General features: G+C 42.2%; 1 pseudogene; it reads left to right on the top strand.

Moving 5' to 3' along the window:
• Positions 1-1,375: 1,375 nt before the first annotated feature.
• LOC112083719 lies at positions 1,376-1,474 on the top strand (annotated as a pseudogene).
• Positions 1,475-20,226: the final 18,752 nt, after the last annotated feature.

Below are 20,226 nucleotides of genomic sequence, written 5' to 3'. Positions count from 1 at the left end.
TCTTGACAGGTAGATCTTCCCACATGCCAACAGGCAATCTAACTGATCTATCTGCAAGGATGAGAGAGATCCTTACTGGTTTGAAGACTCTAAAGCCCAGCTTCTTTGCTTTGGAGAATGGCATCAAGCTGACTGATGCTCCTAGATCACAAAGACATCCAGAGAATAAAAGAGGTCCAATGGCACAAGGGAGTGTGAAACTCCCTGGATCAGTCAGCTTTCTTGGAATGGACTTCTTCTGAATGATAGCACTGCATTCATGACTTAGTACCACCATGCCTTGAAGCTCTTTAGTCTTGTTCAGAATGGCATCCTTCAAGAACTTACCCATCTTTGGCATCATTAGAAATGCATCAATGAGAGGCATTGTGAGTGGTGTCTCATGGAGTGCCTTCTCAAATACAGCTCTTACCTTGTCCACAAGTTGCTTCTTAAACCTCCCTGGGAATAAGAGGCATTGTGGTGGCACATATGTCTTTTCTGGTTCAGGTTCCTTTGCTACCTCTTTACCCTTTTCCTTCCTTGGTCTCTCAGCAACTTGATCATCTTTTAAGGCTGCCTCCTCCTCAATTTGATCATTGTCCTCAATGATCACATTGTTGTTCTCAATACCAGGTAACTCCTTTGTTGACCCTGAAGCAGTTGTTGCAGAATCCCAACCATATCTGACCCCATCTGTTGCTGCTGCTGAACCGGTGCTGGCTGAAACTGGTGTTGAACCGACGCTTGCTGCTGGAACTGTGGTGGACCAAACCCTGGTGGTGCCTTTTGCTGTTGCTGTAAACTGAAACCAGTACCCTGAAATGGTTGCTGTTGCTGACCAAAACCCTGATTCTGAGCAAACTGTTTCTTGGGTTGAAATGACCCTTGAAAGTTGTTCTTGGGAACAAAGTTCTTTGGAGCTTGAGAATTGGGATAGACCTGGTCTTGTGGGTTTGCTACATTGGGATTCCTGTAAGAGAGGTTCTGATTGGCATTGCCATACTGATATCTCTGGAACCTCTGATTCCCAATGTAGTTAAGCTCCTCCTGGGTTAGACCTTCTTCACTTATGTTCTCAAAGATTTGAGAAGGTTCCTCATACTCTCCTACAAAGTGCATTGGCTTTTAAGTGGTGAATTTCAACTTGTCCAATTCATTCCTCAACTCCTTAACTTCTCTAGTGAGCCTCTGTTCTGAGCTTGAACCTTCAGATCTATTGGATCTGTCATAGTCTTCACCATAAGTGTCATTGCTCATTGCTAAGTTCTCCACTAGCTCTAAAGCAGCATGAGTCTCCTTGCCCAGAAAGTTCCCATTGGAAGCAGTATCCAGCTGGTTTCTAATCTTGGGAAGAGCTCCTCTATAAAGTGTGCTAAGAAGAGAAGCCTCACTAAACCCATGGTCTGGGCATTGGTTGGTGTGCTCTCTCATATGCTTCACCAAAACTCTCATTGCTATGCTGAGTGAAGCTAGAGATTTGGTTCCTCAGTTTAGCAGTTCTGGAGGTAGAGAAGAACTTAGATAGAAATGCCTGTTTGCATTGCTCCCAGGTTTGAATGGAGCCTCTTGGAAGATTCTTCTCCCATTAGTGAGCTTTGTCACCAAAACTGAAGGGGAATAATCTGAGCTTGAAACTGTCCTCAGAAACTCCATTTATCTTTGTCAGGTCACACACTTTATCAAATTGATCCAAGTGTTCCAAGGGATCTTCCATTGCTAATCCATGGAACTTTGAGTTCTGGACCATATTCAACAAGGATGCCTTCACTTCAAAGTTGTTGTTTTGCACAGGTGGTGCCTGAATTCCAGCTCCATACTGATGACCATTTGCCCTGTCATTTTCTTCAACATAGACCTGTGGCTGCTCATATCTCCTTTCCTGGTGTTGGAAGTGCTGATGTTGGTGGTGCACTTGTTGTCTTTGCTGTACATTGGCCTGATGCCTCTGCTGATGAGCTGGAGCTTGTCCCTGGTGGACATAAGCTTGCTGTTGATGCACCTGTTCCTGATGAACATTACCCTGATGTACCCCTTGACCAACTCCATTACCAGCTCCATTGCCCAGAGCCTGTTGCTCCTGAGCCTGTTGATCCTGAGCCGGTTGTTCCATGTCAACCACATAGTCTCTTTGATCTTCCATATCAGCCTGATCAATCTGTCTTCCACGCCTGTCCCTTCTCCTCCTTGGTACCAAAAGATTAATGTTGTCGTTTAAGGGGAAAGGTGGACCACCGCTTCTTGATCTGGACCTGGTGTTCATGCACCTGAAATCACAAACAAAACTTGAAAGTAATCAGTAAAAACAAAAAATAAGTACTTGATCTCAAGAACAGATCAGAGCCTAATGCTAAACACTCCACAATTTGGCAACGGCGCCAATTGATAGACAAGACTTTTTAGGTCTCAGAGCTATCAATCCCCTTGTCAAAGTAGCACAAAAGAGGTTGTTAATCCAAGAAAGTGGTGATAGACACTAAGCTATGTGATCAGTTTCTCAATTCAAGCAAACAGGTGAGGTTTTGATTTATTTGTGACAGCTACAAACTTAAAACAAGATTAATGACTAAAGAAGTGATCAAACAAAGACAAGCAAATAACAAAATGATGATGAGAATGTATGTATGATGATGAGAAAGGTCTTAGACATGATAGTGGATTAGGGTGCTTTCAGTGTTAAACTAGTTAGCTAATGAATCATGTGATCAAGCAAACCATTCAACTTAAACATCATTAATTAAGTTAATCCTCTCATGAAGGCATCAACTCCTATGCTAAAACAGTTTCTAACCTAATCATCATTAGTGAAACATGAATTAATAAGCATTAAGAATCAGTTCAATCTGTCATTTAAACATATAGACAATCATTCCCATGATGAATAACACTTAAACCTCTAACAACCTTGGTTCAGACATTTCATCAAACACTTTCGGTGCATGAAATGTCCAGAATCTAGACCACATATGATTTGTATGGATCTAGCATTAAGAACAGGTTGTGGAGAATGGAATATGAATGATCTAACCCCTAAGCTCACTAATCTACCACTTAAGCACCCTAATCTACATATCTAAGACCTTAATATGGGATTACTCACTAATCATGATCAACACACTAGATCCTTTGCAAGATGTGTTGTTAATCATGATTAGAAGTGTGATTTGATGATGAGAAATGATAAAACAAGATGGAGAACACTCTTCAAATCGATATTAAACTCAAAACAAGGTCTTAAACAATGGTTCTTTCACCAAAAAGGAAAGGAGACTAAGGATAAGATTTTTTTCTCTCCAAATTAGGTCTAAAAAATATTTATAGTGGTCTTGGATGAACCGGGTCAGCCCGGAACAAACCGGGTACTGACCCGGCTTTGGTGGGTAAAAATGAGGTTTGCCACGGTCCAGCAGGTCTTGGTCCAGCCGTGGCATGTGACCGTGTCAAGTCCCGAAGCTTCTGTTCTTTGATGAATCTTGGTGCCACGGTTTCCCTCTGGTCGTGATGCATGGCCGTGTCAAATCCCGAATGTCTGAAGGATCCCAAGTGTTGTCTTGCCACGGTCAAGTGTAGACCGTGGCATTACCTCGTGGCAAATCTTGAATGCACGTATGATCCTGCCGCAGCCAAGTGTTATCTTGCCACGGTCAAGTGTGGACCGTGGCAGTTCATCATGACTTGGACCATTCATCTGTTGGAACGCTTCGGAGGTTGCCACAGCCAATTCTAAAGTTGTGGTGTGGAGACCGTGTCAAATCCCGAAGGATTGCATCAAGTGCGACGGTCAGATGTGGACCGTGGCATTCCACCGTGCCATCCTTACACTTAGCACAATTTCCATGCTCTTGGTGCTCGAAGGATAGGTGTGTCTCTATTCTTCTGGAACTCACGCCTCACAACTCCAAATGGAACGATCTCAACTGTTCTGGAAAGAAGACTCAATTATTTCGCATCTTGATGAAGGCCCTGTAGACGGAATCGGTCTGGAAACGCATCGTCGTTCGCAATCTTTGGAGCTCATCGGGTCGATCTAAAATAGCAGCGAGACAGGTGTGCCTTCCGACGAGCTTAACTCTCTGCTCATATCTCCAAATAGACAATCTCAAGTGTTCCGGAAACTAGACGTAGTCCTCTTGATTCTTGATGAAGACACCGGAGGTTGAATCGCATTGCAAGTCCTTCGTCCCATGCGATCAAAGTGAGGGTTTTGTCTGCACCAAACCATCTGTCCGAGTTGCTGTACACAGGTGAGGGTTCCTCCATGATCCCAGCTCCTAGTTGCTCCAAAAAGTCTTCAAATGACCTGAAAACACTCCAAAAATGCAGGACACTCTAGGACCTAATGCAAATCCTAGACAAAGCTAAAATCAAGGACAAACTCTAACAAAACTAGCTAAATGTATGCATGAGACTCAATCTTTGGACAAAAAATGCAATCCTAAATTTGACAAATTATGAATATATCAAAAACCGTGTTGACCGCACGTTCAAACCCATATTGCCGCGCAAAGCTCTCAAATGACCGCGGTGTGGATAAGACGAGGGCCGTACGGTCTTGACTCATTTTTCTTGTGTTAACACGAGCGGCCTCGACGTGTTCCACTCCGAGCACCAGACCGAGGAATTAGAGCTCATGCTAACACATAAATTTTCGTGTCCCACAATTCTTTTCCATTGACCACTTAAACCTTCTTCTTTGACTTAAATGTCCCAAGTGTTCTTGTTTTAGTTCTTTCTCGTTACCAGGCACCTCGGCATGCTCCACCACGAGGGCATCATGTCGAGGGCACTCGTTTTAACACAGAACACTTGGTGCTTGGGGGAATAAGCGACACGGCCTCGGTGTAAACAGGTCGCGGCCTCATGCTCAAGGTTTTTGACCGTTTCTTTTGAACGTCGACCTTCGGTATGTTTATACAGAGGTGTTTACACCGGGGTTCTCCTTCTTTTCACCTCACGGCCCCGGTGTTAACAAGACGAGGAGCTTAGCTGAGGTTCTCAAGTGGTCACTCGCTAAAAAGTGACCAAGGCATGACTATGCCGAGGATCGATACCGAGGCTATGAAAACTCCTTTCTTAAAACACAAGGCCATGTTTTTTACAAGCCTTCTTGCATTCTTTCTGTCAAGATTCACACTTAGAATGCTGCCTAGACCTGAAACACTTAACAAACCCTTCAAAATGCTTCAAAATAAAAGAAAAAGAAAGATCAAAATGAAATATTTACAAGGATAAGCTTGGGGTGTCTCCCAAGAGCACTTTGTTTAACGTCTCTAAGTTTGACTTTACTTACCTTTTCAGGATGTTTCGGGTTCAAGAAGAGGGACTAAGGTAGCTCCCTCTCTTGTTTCAGACACAAGATAGTGCTTGATTCTTTGACCGTTCACAACAAAACCATTACCATCTTTTCCCTCGAAGACAACGGCTCCATACGGTCTTACTTCAAGAACTCTAAACGGACCAGACCACCTAGACCTTAGCTTCCCAGGGAATAGTTTAAGTCTTGAGTTAAACAACAGCACTTGGTCCCCTTCTTTGAACTCCCGCTTGTGTATCTTCTTGTCATGAAGCGCCTTGGTCTTTTCCTTGTAGATTTTAGAGCTCTCAAAAGCATCTAACCGAATCTCCTCAAGTTCATGAAGCTGTAGAACCCTCTTCTCCCGAGCCATCTTGATGTCAAAGTTCAACAGTTTTACTGCCCACAAGGCCTTGTACTCCAACTCAACCGGTAAATGACAGCTTTTCCCATATAACAAGTTAAACGGTGAGGTGCCAATGGGGGTCTTGTAAGCGGTTCTGTAAGCCCACAAAGCATCATCAAGTTTCTTGATCCAATCATTCCTAGATGAGCTCACAGTTCTCTCCAAAATTGCCTTGATCTGACGGTTTGAGACCTCCACTTGACCGCTTGTTTGTGGATGATAAGGGCTAGCCACCTTGTTCTTCTCACCGTGCTTCTTTAACAGACTCTCGAGTCTTATTGATGAAATGGCTACCCCCATCACTGATAACTACCCTCGGAACTCCAAATATTGGGAAATGGTGCTTTTAAAGAGCTTGACCACCACTTTAGAGGCATTGGTCAAAGATGCAACCGCTTCTACCCATTTGCTCACATAGTCCACAGCAACAACTATATATTGATTCCCGTATGAGCTTACAAAGGGACCCATGAAGTCAATGCCCCAACAATCAAAGACTTCTACTTCAAAAATCGGGTTCTGAGGCATTTTACTCCTTTTGGATATGTTACCGTGCCTCTGACATGACTCACACCTTGAGACGACACTCTGAGCGTCTTTAAACATAGTCAGCCACCAAAATCCACTTTGTAGAACCTTGGCCACTGTCTTGAAAGCCCTTAAGTGCCTACCGTATGCTGAACCGTGGCATTCTTGCAACACAGGGTGGATATCCTCTTCAGCTAAGCATCTTCTATAAAGCTGGTCCTTGTTAAGCACATATAAATACGGCTCATCCCAATGATATCTCATCACATCTCTAAAGAACCTTTTCCTCTGATAGGAATCAAAATCTGGTGGCTCTAAACCGCATGACAAGTAGTTCACAAGATCCGCAAACCATGGGAGGCTTCTTTCTTTGATAGTATTGGCCTCCTCTACCTCCAAGTAAGACTTGACTAACATGAGATGTTCCTCGGGCAAAGCATCATCTAGAGGTACTTTTGATTCAACTCTTAGTTGTGAGAGATGGTCGGCAGCTCTATTCTCAGTACCCTTCTTATCTAGTACCTCCATATCAAAATCTTGAAGCAAAAGAACCCATCTGAGAAGCCTCGGCTTAGCGTCTTTCTTGGTCATAAGGTATCTCAAACCTGCGTGATCCGTGTAAACAATGACCTTTGATCCCACAAGGTAGCTCCTGAATTGAGGAAACACAAACACGATGGCTAGCATATCTTTCTCGGTGGTTGCGTACTTCTCTTGAGCCGAGTCCAATGTGCGGCTGGCATAGTAGATTACATGAAGCTTTTTATCCTTTTTCTGCCCCAAGACAGCTCCCACGGCATAGTCTGATGCGTCTGTCATCACCTTAAATGGCAACGACCAGTCGGGAGCTTGAACAATCGGTGCACTTACTAGAGCCTCCTTTATCTTTAAGAACGCCTCCATGCATTCATCATCGAACAAGAACTCGACTTCTTTGCACAAGAGACTTGTTAAAGGTCGGGCTATCTAGAAGTCCTTGATGAACCTCCTGTAGAAGCTGGCGTGCCCCAAGAAGCTTCTTATACCCTTGACTAAACTCGGAGGCTGCAGATTCACCATGACCTCTATCTTTGCCTTATCGACTTCTATACCCTTCTTCGAGACCTTTTGACCCAAACGATGCCCTCTTGAACCATGAAGTGACACTTTTCCCAATTCAAGACAAGCCTGTGCTCCTCACATCGCTTTAAAACCTGAGACAAGTTAGAAAGACAATTGGAGAAAGAGGAGCCATAGATGGAAAAGTCATCCATAAACACCTCCACTTTCTCTTCAATGAGGTCAGAGAATATATGCATCATGCACCTTTGGAAGGTCGCATGTGCATTACAAAGGCTAAAAGGCATGCGTCTATAAGCGTAAGTGCCATAAGGGCATGTAAATGTAGTTTTCTCCATGACTCGGGGATCTATGGGAATTTGAAAAAAACCCGAGTACCCATCAAGAAAACAAAAGTAAGGATGATTAGCTAGCCTCTCAAGCATTTTATCAATGAATGGCAATGGGAAATGGTCTTTCCTAGAAGCAGAATTCAGTTTTCTATAGTCAATACACATACGATGACCGGTTTTGGTTCTTTGGGCTATAAGCTCATCCTTTTCGTTCTTGACCACTGTGATCCCGCCTTTCTTGGGCATAACGTGAACAGGAGATACCCATCTTGAGTCAGAGATTGGGTATATTATCCCTGCCTCAAGAAGCTTGAGTATCTCCTTCTTAACCACCTCTTTAAGGTTCGGGTTAAGACGTCGTTGATGCTCAATAGAAGACATAATCTGGTCTTCTAGGTGTATCCGGTGGGTGCATATGTCAGGAGAGATGCCTCTAATATCGGTCAAAGAATACCCTATTGCTCTCCTGAACTTTCTAAGTTCGCTAAGCAATGCACTCTCTTCATGCTCTAACAAGTTATCATTGATGATTACGGGATATGAAGAGTTTGAGCCTAAGAAAGCGTACCTAAGCCCTGTTGGTAGAGGCTTTAGCTCAACAGGGGGTGCATCAGCCTCGTTCCAATAAGCTTTGAAGCTGCATTGCTTCGGAACAGCTCCCTCGGCATTTCCTTTCTCACGCGATTCACCACTGACCTCGGCATAAGATGTCGCGGCCATGATACCCCGAGATGTCTCCCCAACAGTCTTGGACTCCCCGATGTATAAAATGCCGAGCTCCAAAAACCTCGTCTCAGCTTCAAGTTCTTTCGGTTGGTCCAAGAGACGCTTGTACACCTCGCTTTCATCGTTCAAGAACCCATGCTCGCTTTGTTATCGTGTCAAGACCACTTGTAATGGGTCTTCTGCGTTTAGCTCTTAAAGGAGCTCATCAGCTAGCTCCTCCATGGTTTCAATATAGAAAACCTGACCTTCAATGGTCGGTTTCTTCATCATTTCCTTCACATCGAACTTCATGGATTCAGAACCAATGTGCAGCTCGATCATGCCTTCTCTCACGTCAATGATCGCTCATGTTGTTGCTAAGAAAGGTCTTCCCAAGATGATGGGGTCAACAGGTCCTCATCCATCTCTAGAACTATGAAATCTGTGGGGATCTCTATTTCACCAATTCTCAAAGGTAGATCCTTGAGCAAACCAGTCGGTAGTATCACTGATATGTCAGCCAAAACAAGGAAGATCTTTGCCGGTTTATAGCTCTTAAATCCAAGTCTTTTATCCACTGAATAAGGCATTAAGCTCACAGAAGCTCCCAAGTCACACAGACAGCTTGAAAACTTCAATGGCCCGATCGCTCACGGCAAAGTAAAACTACCCGGGTCTGATAGCTTTCTTGGTATTGATCTCCTTTGAATGATGGCACTGCACTCATGACTCAATATGACCATCCCTTGAAGCTCTTTTGCCTTGTTAAATATGGCGTCCTTTAGAAACTTTCCAAGCTGTGGTATAGCTAGAAAAGCATCTATGATCGGCAAAGTCATTTGAGTATTCTATAAGTGCTTTTAAAAAACTGCCTTGGCCCTGTCTAGGATCTGCTTCTTGAAACGCCCTGGAAATGCTATCTTAGGCTTATAAGGAGGTGGTGGAACGTATGGCTTTTCAAGCTCAGGTATCTTCTCCACCTCTTTAGCCTTGTCTTTAACCGGTTCTTTCTCCAAAACCTCATCTTGTTGCTCATCATTTGAGGCTGCCTCCCCACCAATTTGCTCATTGTCCTCAATGAGCTTGGGATTAGGTGTTGGAGCTTGTAACTCTTTCCCACTTTACAAAGTGATGGCGTTCACATATTCCTTTGGGTCAGGTTCTGGTTTTCCAGGTAAAGCTAGTCCTCTTGATGATGTTGAAGCTTGATTTTGCTTAAGCTCCCTGATATCCTATTGCATTGTCCCGTACTGACTCTCAACCCTTTGCTGACACTGTAACAGTTGCTGTAGAAGCCCACACATGTCAGGTCCCATCTGATTCTGAACCGGTGCCTGATGCTGTTGCTGCTGACCCATCGGCTGTGGACTGAACTGATAACACCGTATTTTGACCACTTTTATAGATCGTTTTGAAATACTTTTTCTATGTTTTTAATTGCTTTCAAGTACTTTTATTACATTTTTCTAGTATCTGTAGTTCCAAAACTATTTTCAGGAAACTTAGGGAAAAGCTTAACAAAATGGATAGAAAACCAGATTTCAGCTCAGAGTCAAATAGTAAGAAGTTAACCACCCATTGAAGGCCTTCTCACCGTTTGATCCAGCTCAAATTTGGAGAACTTAAAGATGGAAGTATCAGCTTTAAAGCACACTTTACAGCTTGGCAATCCAACGGTTCAGTCAAAAGATACGCGAAGAGCAAGATGTCCCGTAAACCAGTCGGCAAGCGTTTCCACCCGCGGCCAACAGGCCATTCCCCGTGGTCACAACCATCCCGACCGTGGCCAGCCACCCATTCCCCGCGGTCACGCACATCCCGACCGCGGCCAGCTAACTCCGAGTCCGAAAGCCCATTTCAGAAGCCCATATCATTTTCCCAGCCTTGATTTCGGAACCCTAGACCCCAGAGATGTCTTGAGCACTATAAATACATGTTTTAGGAACCCTAACTCGTATCACCTCATATGCTCTTATTGTTTTAGAATACTTTTCAAGTTTTAGGTTTTAGGAGAGAGAGATCTATCTCTTGAACCCTTGTTCTTTCTTTTTCAATTTCGGTTTCTGTACTACTTTTTAATACTATGTTTTTGATTTCGTTTATCATGTCTGAGTAGTTTTATTGTTGGGTCTAAGGGATTTTCGATGGGGATATATATGTTCGGTGAGGATTTCATGGCTATTGAGCCGAATCTTAGAACTTTTTCTTTAGTAGCGTCATGAACTACAATCTGATCCAGATGCTTGGTGACACGAAAGTGTTCATCCGGTGTCAGATCTAGTTTGGGAGAGCAAAAAAAACATAGGAGTGGAAACCTACCTATGGGCGATTTGTGAATGCTGACGAATCTTAAACATAATGCACCTCTTCTTTTCCAGGGCCAGGGTGGAAACCTACTGGTCAGGGTTGAGAGAGATAGTTTTCTATGATCACGACAGTGGCGTATTCATACGTCCGTGACTCCAGTTTGAAAAGTTTAAGCTAAGATCTTATCAAATTTACTCTCTAGCAATGTTTTGAATCGTTCATACCCCTGAGAAAACTTCCCTGAACCCCAGCGCTTTCTTTCTTATAGATGTACACCGATTTTCATTCAAGCTTTAGTCTAGTTTCTTTACTCTTTCAATTGATTTTCACTTAGCAATTAGGTCTAGCCGTTTTTCTCGTTTTTACTCGTTTTCGTTAAGTTTAGTTATTAGGTCATTTTAATTACCGTATTTTCTCTTTAGGATTTGTTTTTATATTTTAAACACACCACCAAAACCCTCACAAAACTCGCCTTGTTCTAGACTTCCTTACTTTATATTATTTTCGAAGGCTTTTGCAGGAAAGATCCTCTTTCCCTGTGGATTCGATCCCTAAGTAGGCTATTGATTTCATTTAGGGTAAAACTTGACACCCTCACACACGACATGCATCAAGTTTTTGGGCCCGTTGCCGGGGAAGGCACGCGTTTTCTTTTCCGCAAAGGTTGGTAAATCGACTCTAAACCCCTTTTTCTGCATATTTCCATTTTTCGGTTATTTTGTTTCCATTTCAGAAGATATGGATCCTATAAATCGAAATCCCTACTATGAGGAAGGTTTTTACAACACTCCTCAAGCCACCAGACGCAGAGAGAAGCAGTACCTAAGCGATCTCTACGAAGAAATTTGAACCGAAGACTACAGAACGTTTCAGAACGAGCCATACATACCTCCAATGGCAAACCCTAGATATCCTGTTCGTCGTCTGCCTCACCAAGATGAAAACGTCCAGCTCAGTCACCGATTGAGTCGACTAGAAACGGTGGTCATGCACTTAATCGCCGCTCAAGCCACATCAAGAGCCGCCCTTCACGAGAAAATTGACAACATGTCAACTCACTTTAACAAAAAGCTTGAAGATCTTTCTGCTCAAGTTAAAACCATCGGGACTCAAGCAAACAAAGATGCTGAGACTATCAAGGAGAGGATAGAAGCAGTCGAAGGACGAGTTGGAGAAAACGGAGTTTGCATTCGCAAAGCCAGTGGGAACATCCGCACCTTAGAGGTCAAGCTCGATGAAGCAGAAGAAACTATTAACGACCATAACAACCAAACCTACTCTTACGTGGAAGAAATTTGGGATGGAGTACACAAGGTTCAAGACAAAGCCGAAGAAATGGACTCAACCGTGGACAAAGTAGTGTGTGAAGCGGAAATGGGAGACCTAAAAGAAGAGGAGACAGAGTTGGAAGACCCAAAAATAATGTCAAAGGAGAAGATGAAACGGCTGAACCATCTCGAAGTCTCTCTCCCGCGGTCACGACTCACGCGACCGCGGCCAACAACCCTCCAGCCGCGGTCGTGAGCCTCCTACCAGCGGCAAACCACTCTCCACCCGCGGTCGTGCAGCCTCCACCCGTTGCAAATAGTCGGTCAGATACGTTTCAGCCCTTTTCTATTCTTACAGGTCAATGTTCATTTGATACATCTACTGGGACGGTCAAAACTCCTTTTCATGAGCAAACGGTGTACGCTATCAGCTCCAAAACATCTCAAGAAGAAAATGAGGTACTTCCCTGCAACATAGTTTTAGCATATGAGGATGAATATGAAGGGCAATACCTCGAAGATGAAGACTATCGTCTGTTCATAGAAGGAGGTAATCTAGACAAAATGGTGGAATTAGGAGCACCAATCTCCAGGGAAAGACTCATTGAATTCAACAAGTTTGTTAAATTGATCCCTCTTTACACAGGTTTCGATGATATATGGCATCTTGGTTGTTTGCAGGTTTTCTTTAGGTACAGAAAGGAGGCAAAGGAGGATATCCGAACCTATTTTGGGAGGGCCAGACGCCTGACTTTTCCCAGAACATCACCTGATGCTGCAATCTATTCAATCCACCTTCAAAGACCTGAAGACTGCAGCCACTATACCAACAAAATCAGCAAAGAGAAGCTCGATGAATTCAATAATGTGGTCCAAAATTTGCCTGAAGGAATCACCTTTGCCAGAGCTTGCAAAGACTTCAAGATAGGCCATTACTTCTGTGAGAGTAAAGAATCAATCCCTGAGATAGAAGACTTGTTCAATCATGCCAGAAGAGGTAAACCTGTCCTAACACTTCACAAAATTGAAGGTGTAGGTCAGTTTCTCATATCTTGTTCTATTAGAGGAGAAATGTTTAAAAACGTGCTTTGTGATTCTGGAGCTTGTCTAAACACCTGCGCAGGACTAGAGCAAGAATTAGTCTAGCTGATGATTCCAATGCAACGCCTCAAGAAATAGCTCATGAAATTCCTTTGAGAATAGGAGACTGCATCGTGCCTGTTGACTTCTACATTGTCGAAACGAGAGACGCAACACATCCAGTGATTCTCGGATGGTATTTTCTAGCAACTTCCGGAGCCATAATGGACTGGCCAAACCGTAGGATTTCGTTTGCTAATATCGACAAAGATGTCTTCACAGAAGCTGTCCCATACAACAGCAAAGCAGGAAACGTTCTGCAACATAAGAGTTTGAAGAAAAACTTTGGAGTGACGAAGAACCTGCTAGGCAAAGCAAGGAGATGTCGAAAAAGACTTGTCTCAGGACAAGGTCTTCTTCATTGGATTAAGCCACGTCCAACACCAAAAGTCGAGCTAAACGACTTAAAACAGAAGCGCTTAATGGGAGGCAATCCATTTAGGTATTGTTTTTTTGAGGATTTTTCTTTCTTTTTCTTTTTCTTAGTTTCAGGTGTTTCTTATAAAACAAAAAAGCCAAAAAAATCAAAAAAACAGAAAAAACCAAAAAGAAGGATGGTCCCTGATTGCTCTGCCCAGCAGGAACCAAGGAGAAGCAGGAACAGGCCGCGATATAAGCCCCCGCGGTCGCAGATGTTCTGACCGCGGGAAACGCATGATCGACCGCGGCCGCGTCTTTCTTACCGCGGCCGAAAGCCACTTCACCGCGGTCGCGTGGCTCCTAAACGCGGCAAATGGTCGTTGAGATGAAACCCGACCCTAAATCCACCACTTCACCTCATTCCACCTCACCAATCCCCATTCCACGTCATTCATCACTTCCCACCACCTATCACCTTCCCAAACCTCTTCGAATGAATCCGGTTCATCTCCACCAGCATACCGGATCCAGGTAAGTTCTCTTTGGCCTTACCAATTCGATTATCTATGCATTTTTCTCATCCAATCTCGACTTGTTTCACACTGAGGACAGTGTGATTTAAGTCTGCGGGAGGATTTCATCCCTTTCTAACCACTTTTCTTTCATGAGTCTTGCATTATCTACACTTTTTGTATTTTCCTTAAAGTTTTTCAAAATCGGTGTTCAAAACAAAATACGTTTTAAAGGGAATGGTGAACATGAATCAATGATAGTTGACTGTGTGTTTTTAGACTGTTCCTAATGACATGCTCATTCATGATTTAGGACTAGACTAGGCGGTGGCTAAGCACATTTGAAATGAAGTACCCCAGAGGAATTTGAATGATTTCGATTTAGATGAAGGAATACACTAGCTCTGTTTTATTTGGACTTAATTTGGACTTAATTTTCTCATTGAAACATTAGACCACGGAAACGAATCATACATTCAGGACTCCTTTATCCTTTTACCACTCTCTGTTGATCCTGAATGGTTAGTTCATCTTTAGCTAGTTCCCCACCTTAACCAATCCTTTTTCAAACCACATGCACTCTTGTTTTCTATTGTCTTATATGCAGATAAGTGCAAAAACATTGGAGAGAAAGAGTAACGACGCAGTTTTCAGTCACCAAAGACAGAGACCTGTGATTTGCCGAAAAAGTTCCCGGAAGGATTCAACACAATAGGAAGCTCAGTTTGCCTTAGAAAAACCTCAAATTTTGGTACAATCTCGTCATCTAGTCTCTCTCTCTTTAAAAGGTATTTTCTTTATCAAAAAAAAAAATCCAAAAATAAGAAAAGCAAGAAAATAAAAGCCTTAGAGAGTCTAGAGAGGTCGAATCTTAAGTCCCAAGGCAACTGGAGTTCAATTTCATGGAGTTTTGGAGACCATTTTCTGATTCCCGGAAAGAATCTAAGTCTGGGGGAATAGCTGTTTACAACAAAGGAGGAAGGATTATGCAACAACATTTGGCAAGAAGAAGTGACTGAAAATTGCGGTCATCAACAGGTCCTTATCTCTCTTGCGGTTTTGCATATTATCTTGCATCCTCCAGATTCATCAGGTAAGCCGAAACACTTTAACTCCACCACTTAAACAGCCTTTTAATGCCAAACGTCGTCTACCCTGGATGATGTCTTTAATGAGAACTCACTACTGAACTTAATGAATGTAGAGAGCTAGTTGACTGGAATCAAGATTTAGATTGTTTAAGTTTTGCATGACAGAAAAGGTGGACTAGTATCTCTTGTGTATTGGTGAGAATTTTCTAGACTAAGTTGTGGATTGATGCACGATCTTTGGTTCTAGTTTAGGAGTTCATGTCTCTGAGATTTGTGCATTCCCTATTTTTGTTTTCACTTAACCAGTTGCTTTGTTTGAGGACAAACAAAGGTTTAAGTCTGGGGGAGTTGATAACACCGTATTTTGACCACTTTTATGGAACTTTTTGAAATACTTTTTCTATGTTTTTAATTGCTTTCCTTCTAGTATTTTTATTACGTTTTTCTAGTATTTGTAGTTTCAAGACTCTTTTCAGGAAACTTAGGGAAAAGCTTAACAAAATGAATAGAAGACCAGATTTCAGCTCAGAGTCAAACCGTCAGAAGTTCACCCCCGATTGAAGGCCTTCTCACCGTTTGATCCAGCTCAAATTTGGAGATCTTAAAGATGGAAGTATCAGCTTTCCAGCACACTTTACAGCTTGGCAATCAACCGGTTCAATCAAAAGATACGCGAAGAGCAAGATGTCCCGTAAACCAGCCGGCAAGCGTTTCCACCCGCGGCCAACAGGCCATTCCCCGCGGTCACAACCATCCCGACTGCGGCCAGCCACATATTCCCCGCGGTCACGCACATCCCGACCACGGCCAGCTAACTCCGAGTCTGAAATCCCATTTCTGAAGCCCATATCATTTTTCCAGCCTTGATTCCGGAACCCTAGACCCCAAAGATGTCTTGAGCACTATAAATACATGTTTTAGGAACCCTAATTCGTATCACCTCATATGCTCTTATTGTTTTAAAATACTTCTCAAGTTTTAGGTTTTAGGAGAGAGAGATCTATCTCTTGAACCCTTGTTCTTTCTTTTTCAATTTCGGTTTCTGTACTACTTTTTAATACTATATTTTTGATTTCGTTTATCATGTCTGAGTAGTTTTATTGTTGAGTCTAAGGTATTTTCGATGGGGATATATATTTTCGGTGAGGATTCCATTGGCTATTCACTACAAGAAAGATCGGGTTTTACGTCGGCACATACCGATAAAATCGACGTAAAAGGCCATATACGTCGAATTAGCGACGAATGAAAAATCGTCGTAAAACAATCGTCGTAAAATCGTCGTAAAATTACCAACCCAAGAAAATCGTCGTAATATCGTCGGCAATTATTCGTCGTAATATCGACGTAAATTTTCCAACGAAAGTATAACGAAATATGTCCATCATAACAACGACGTAAAATCGATGTAAAATTACGTCGATTAAACAACGATTAGGAGACGACCAATTTCAATTAAGGGAAATTAATTTTTTATTTATCGTTGTTAATTCGTCGTAAATTTTTGACGTAGATTCGACGTAAATGTATTCGACGTAAATTCGTCGTACATAATTTGACGTTAGTTCGACGTAAAGTTACGACGAATTTACGTCGATTTATAAAGTAATTAATTAAATTGGAATTTAATTTAATTAATGAATATTTAAAAAAATCAAATAATGTAAAATATAAAAAACACTTTCAATCAAAATTTAAAATCGAAAATAATTTATAAATAAAAGAAAAAATTTAATACAATTTGTTTTTTACAAAAAAACCCTACTCTAATGTGATATCATAATCGTCGAGGTTGAGATCGACGTCTCGAGGAGGCTCTTCGTCTTGGCCGGCCGTGGCTGCTGGACCGTCGTTTCCCGTCTGCATTATCGGAGCCGAAGTCTGACCCTGCATCTGCTCACCGGAAGTACCACCGGCCTCAAAGATCCCTCGTGCTCGCCGTTGCCTCTCTTGGATTGCGGTGGCCAACTGCGGAACCGCTTCCGCAATGATGTCGAAGAGGCCGTGCATCTCGGTGAGCTCCTGCTTCTAGGCCACTTGCTCATGCCTGAGAGTGGTGATCTCAGCATTGGCCGTAGCAAGCTCTTGGCGAAGATGACTCGGATCCTCCTGCGTGCGGAATCCGGAAGACGAGGCGGCGGGACAGTCTCTAAAGAGCCCATCCCTAAGGTTCGGCCCTTCTTCTTCGGAGCAACCTACAAATGAAAATAAAAACGTTAATTAATTATTAAGTAATAAATATAATAAATTTTAAAAAATTAATTTGAAATAGATCATACCTCCTCGAAAATCAGGTCTTGCTCAGCGACGGTCAACGGTACTTGGATAGTACCGTCAGGTGTGGCCTGGGTTTCCTGCTCGGCGATCCGCTGAATAGCGGTATTGTAGATCTCCTCTGATCGAGCGTCGACAAAGCTCCCGTCCCTCTTCCGGTGAGTGGTCTCGAAGAGCTTCGTCATTGGAGGAAGTTCTCCTCTGTTCTCATGGGCCTACCAATTAATAAACATTAGTAAAACATATTTAATAAATAGAAATAATTAAAAATAAAATAATAATGAAATAATTTATGTTTAATTACTTACCATCATGAGACGTCGGCCCGCAAATAATATTTGGCCAGAAGTGTGCGGGGTCACTAACTTCTGACCGTCAGGACCGATCCGGTTGCGGACGGCCGAACATTTAGACGCAACGGTCTGGGCAAGCGGGTCCAGCCAATACGCCTTCAACCCGTTCCAACAGGAAGTGGACATGGGGCTCGGCTTTGCGTCGTCGCCGTCGGTCTCCCATTTCCGCTTCCAATCGGAAACGGTGTTGACTAGGCGTTTCTGCGCCTTCAGCCGGAAAGCTTCACGGACCGTCTCGTTGATCCCGATGTCCCAGTTCCACCGTTGCTGCAAAATAAAATAAAAATTTATATAAACAATATAAAACTAAGATTAAATTTAAAATAATTTGAAAGGATATAAAGAAGATTTAAAAAACATTACCGCGAAGCACATGTACCAGGTATCGAACGTCTCTTGCAACACCTTGCTCCAATTGTAGTGCGGCTCAACGAAATGACTCTTAATTGTGTCGGAAACGCTCCGACCGACACAATTATCCAAGTCAAACCTATGAAACCAAAAAAAAAAACATATTACATTAATATTTATTAAAGCATTAATTAAAAAATTATATAAAAAAAAAATTTTACTTACCAATAAAAGTCTGGTTCCGCTTTTCCGGGAAACAGACGTCGTAAAGCCCCCCGTCCGGGTAGGGCTAGTAAGTCCTCAACCGTAAATTGGGAATACGGTTGAGGAGGGTGGGGTACCGGTTCAGCAGCCGGCGGTGGTGGTGGAGGCGGTGGTGGAGACTGCTCCGCAACGGTATTCGGAACCTGGGAGGCTCTTGAAGATGAAGGGACATCGGTCCATGAAATTGATGTAGTGCGTCCTCCGTCGAGTCATCGTCTGCAAAACCGGTAAAATTTTATTTTCCAAATTACATAGTAATTTTTAATTACGATCCTAAATCTAACAAATTCCGATCCTAAATCTAACAAATTCCGAGCCTAAACTAATTCCGAGCCTAAACTAATTCCGACCTAAACCGTTTGAATTTCTAAACTATTTAAAATTAATTTAATATTCAGTAATTAAAAAAAAAAATACCTGATGTTGGTCTAGAGGGTTGCGTCAAAGGGAGGAGGAAGCAGAGAGAGGAAGGAGAGTAATGAGCGACGAAATGAGGAAGGGGTGCGTCCATATATATATAATTTATATTCGTCGTAAATTCGACGTAAAGTTACGACGAATTTACGACGCATTCGTCGTAAATTCGTCGCAGAGGTCCCACCATACAACAAAGCGAATAAGACAAACACACGTGGATGTATCTGGGCTTTGCGACGACTTTACGATTGTTTCGTCATAAAATCGTCGTAATATTACGGGTTTAAACAACCATAAGCACCTACAAGCATGTCTATACATCATATATGTGTTTTGTATAACTGTTAGCATGTTTAAATAACTTAATGAAGAATTTGGTAAGATCTAAGATGAATCCTTACATCTTCCCTAAATGTATATAACACCTTAAGATTACTTGATAAACACATATATGTCAAAATTTGAATTTTTTTTTTTTTTTAGAAAGGTGTTTTACCTTATGAGATGGTAAACCATATCAATCTCTTCATCTAAATCCCCCCTGAACCTCAGAAAAGATTGATTATAAGATTTAGGGGTTACATTTCGTCGTAAACTTGTCGGTATATTATGACGAATTTACGAAGAATCACTCCCATTCGTCGTAAAGTCGTCGTAACATAAACCACATATCTACAAGTTCATTAATCTTATACTACAAAACCTTATATAATACATCAGTTTACTCAGGAAAATGCACCAAAAAACCATTCTGTAAGTTGGGAAAGCTAAACCCTATAGGGTTTAGGGTTTGCATGTTACGACGAATTTACGACGATTATTTGTCGTCGTAAATTCGTCGTAATAGTCAACATATGTCCAAGTCAACACTTATACAAATTCTCTTTTCAATAATTGTCTTTCATTTTTAAAACATTTAAATTTAAACAAATTTATCAAATTTGACAAATGTTACATTTAAACGTTCAAAGCATGCAAATAAATGTCATCGTGTTTAATTAGTCTTCAACATTTTCCTCGTTGTCCTCATCATCTTCATCATCACTGCTTGTTTGAAATTCGTCAGCACATTCTTCAGTTTCGTCCCCATGGAGATCTTCAACTTGTCGATTACGTGGATCAATTAAAAGAACATGTTCTTCAACCTCAGGTTCCGTAATGTCGACACAATCATCTTGTTGCATTGGGGGAAGATCTACACCATCAATTATACCCCTTGGAGCCACATTGACAACCGCCAGCCATGAAATTCCCGAACTCCGAACTCGAGGATATGGAACAAAGGTGACTTGTTCTGCTTGAGATACAAGTATAAAAGGCTCGAACTTATTGTATCGCCGAGATGCGTTTACATCTACCACTCCGAATTTGTTAATACGCACTCCACGACCCACCGTAGGATCAAACCAATTACATTTGAATAGAACAGTTTTCATTCTTACTAATCCGGGGTATTCCACTTCAATTATCTATTTGATGATCCCATAAAAGTCTACTTCACCTCGTACACAAACTCCATAGTTTGTAGTTGCCCGTTGAGTGCCATGACTATAAGTATGAAAAACATAGCCACGTGTGAAATACATA

This window comes from Eutrema salsugineum, unplaced genomic scaffold, assembly GCF_000478725.1.
Source record: "Eutrema salsugineum unplaced genomic scaffold, Eutsalg1_0 scaffold_6, whole genome shotgun sequence".
NCBI classification, from domain to species: domain Eukaryota; kingdom Viridiplantae; phylum Streptophyta; class Magnoliopsida; order Brassicales; family Brassicaceae; genus Eutrema; species Eutrema salsugineum.
This window is presented reverse-complemented; position numbering and strand designations above follow the sequence as displayed.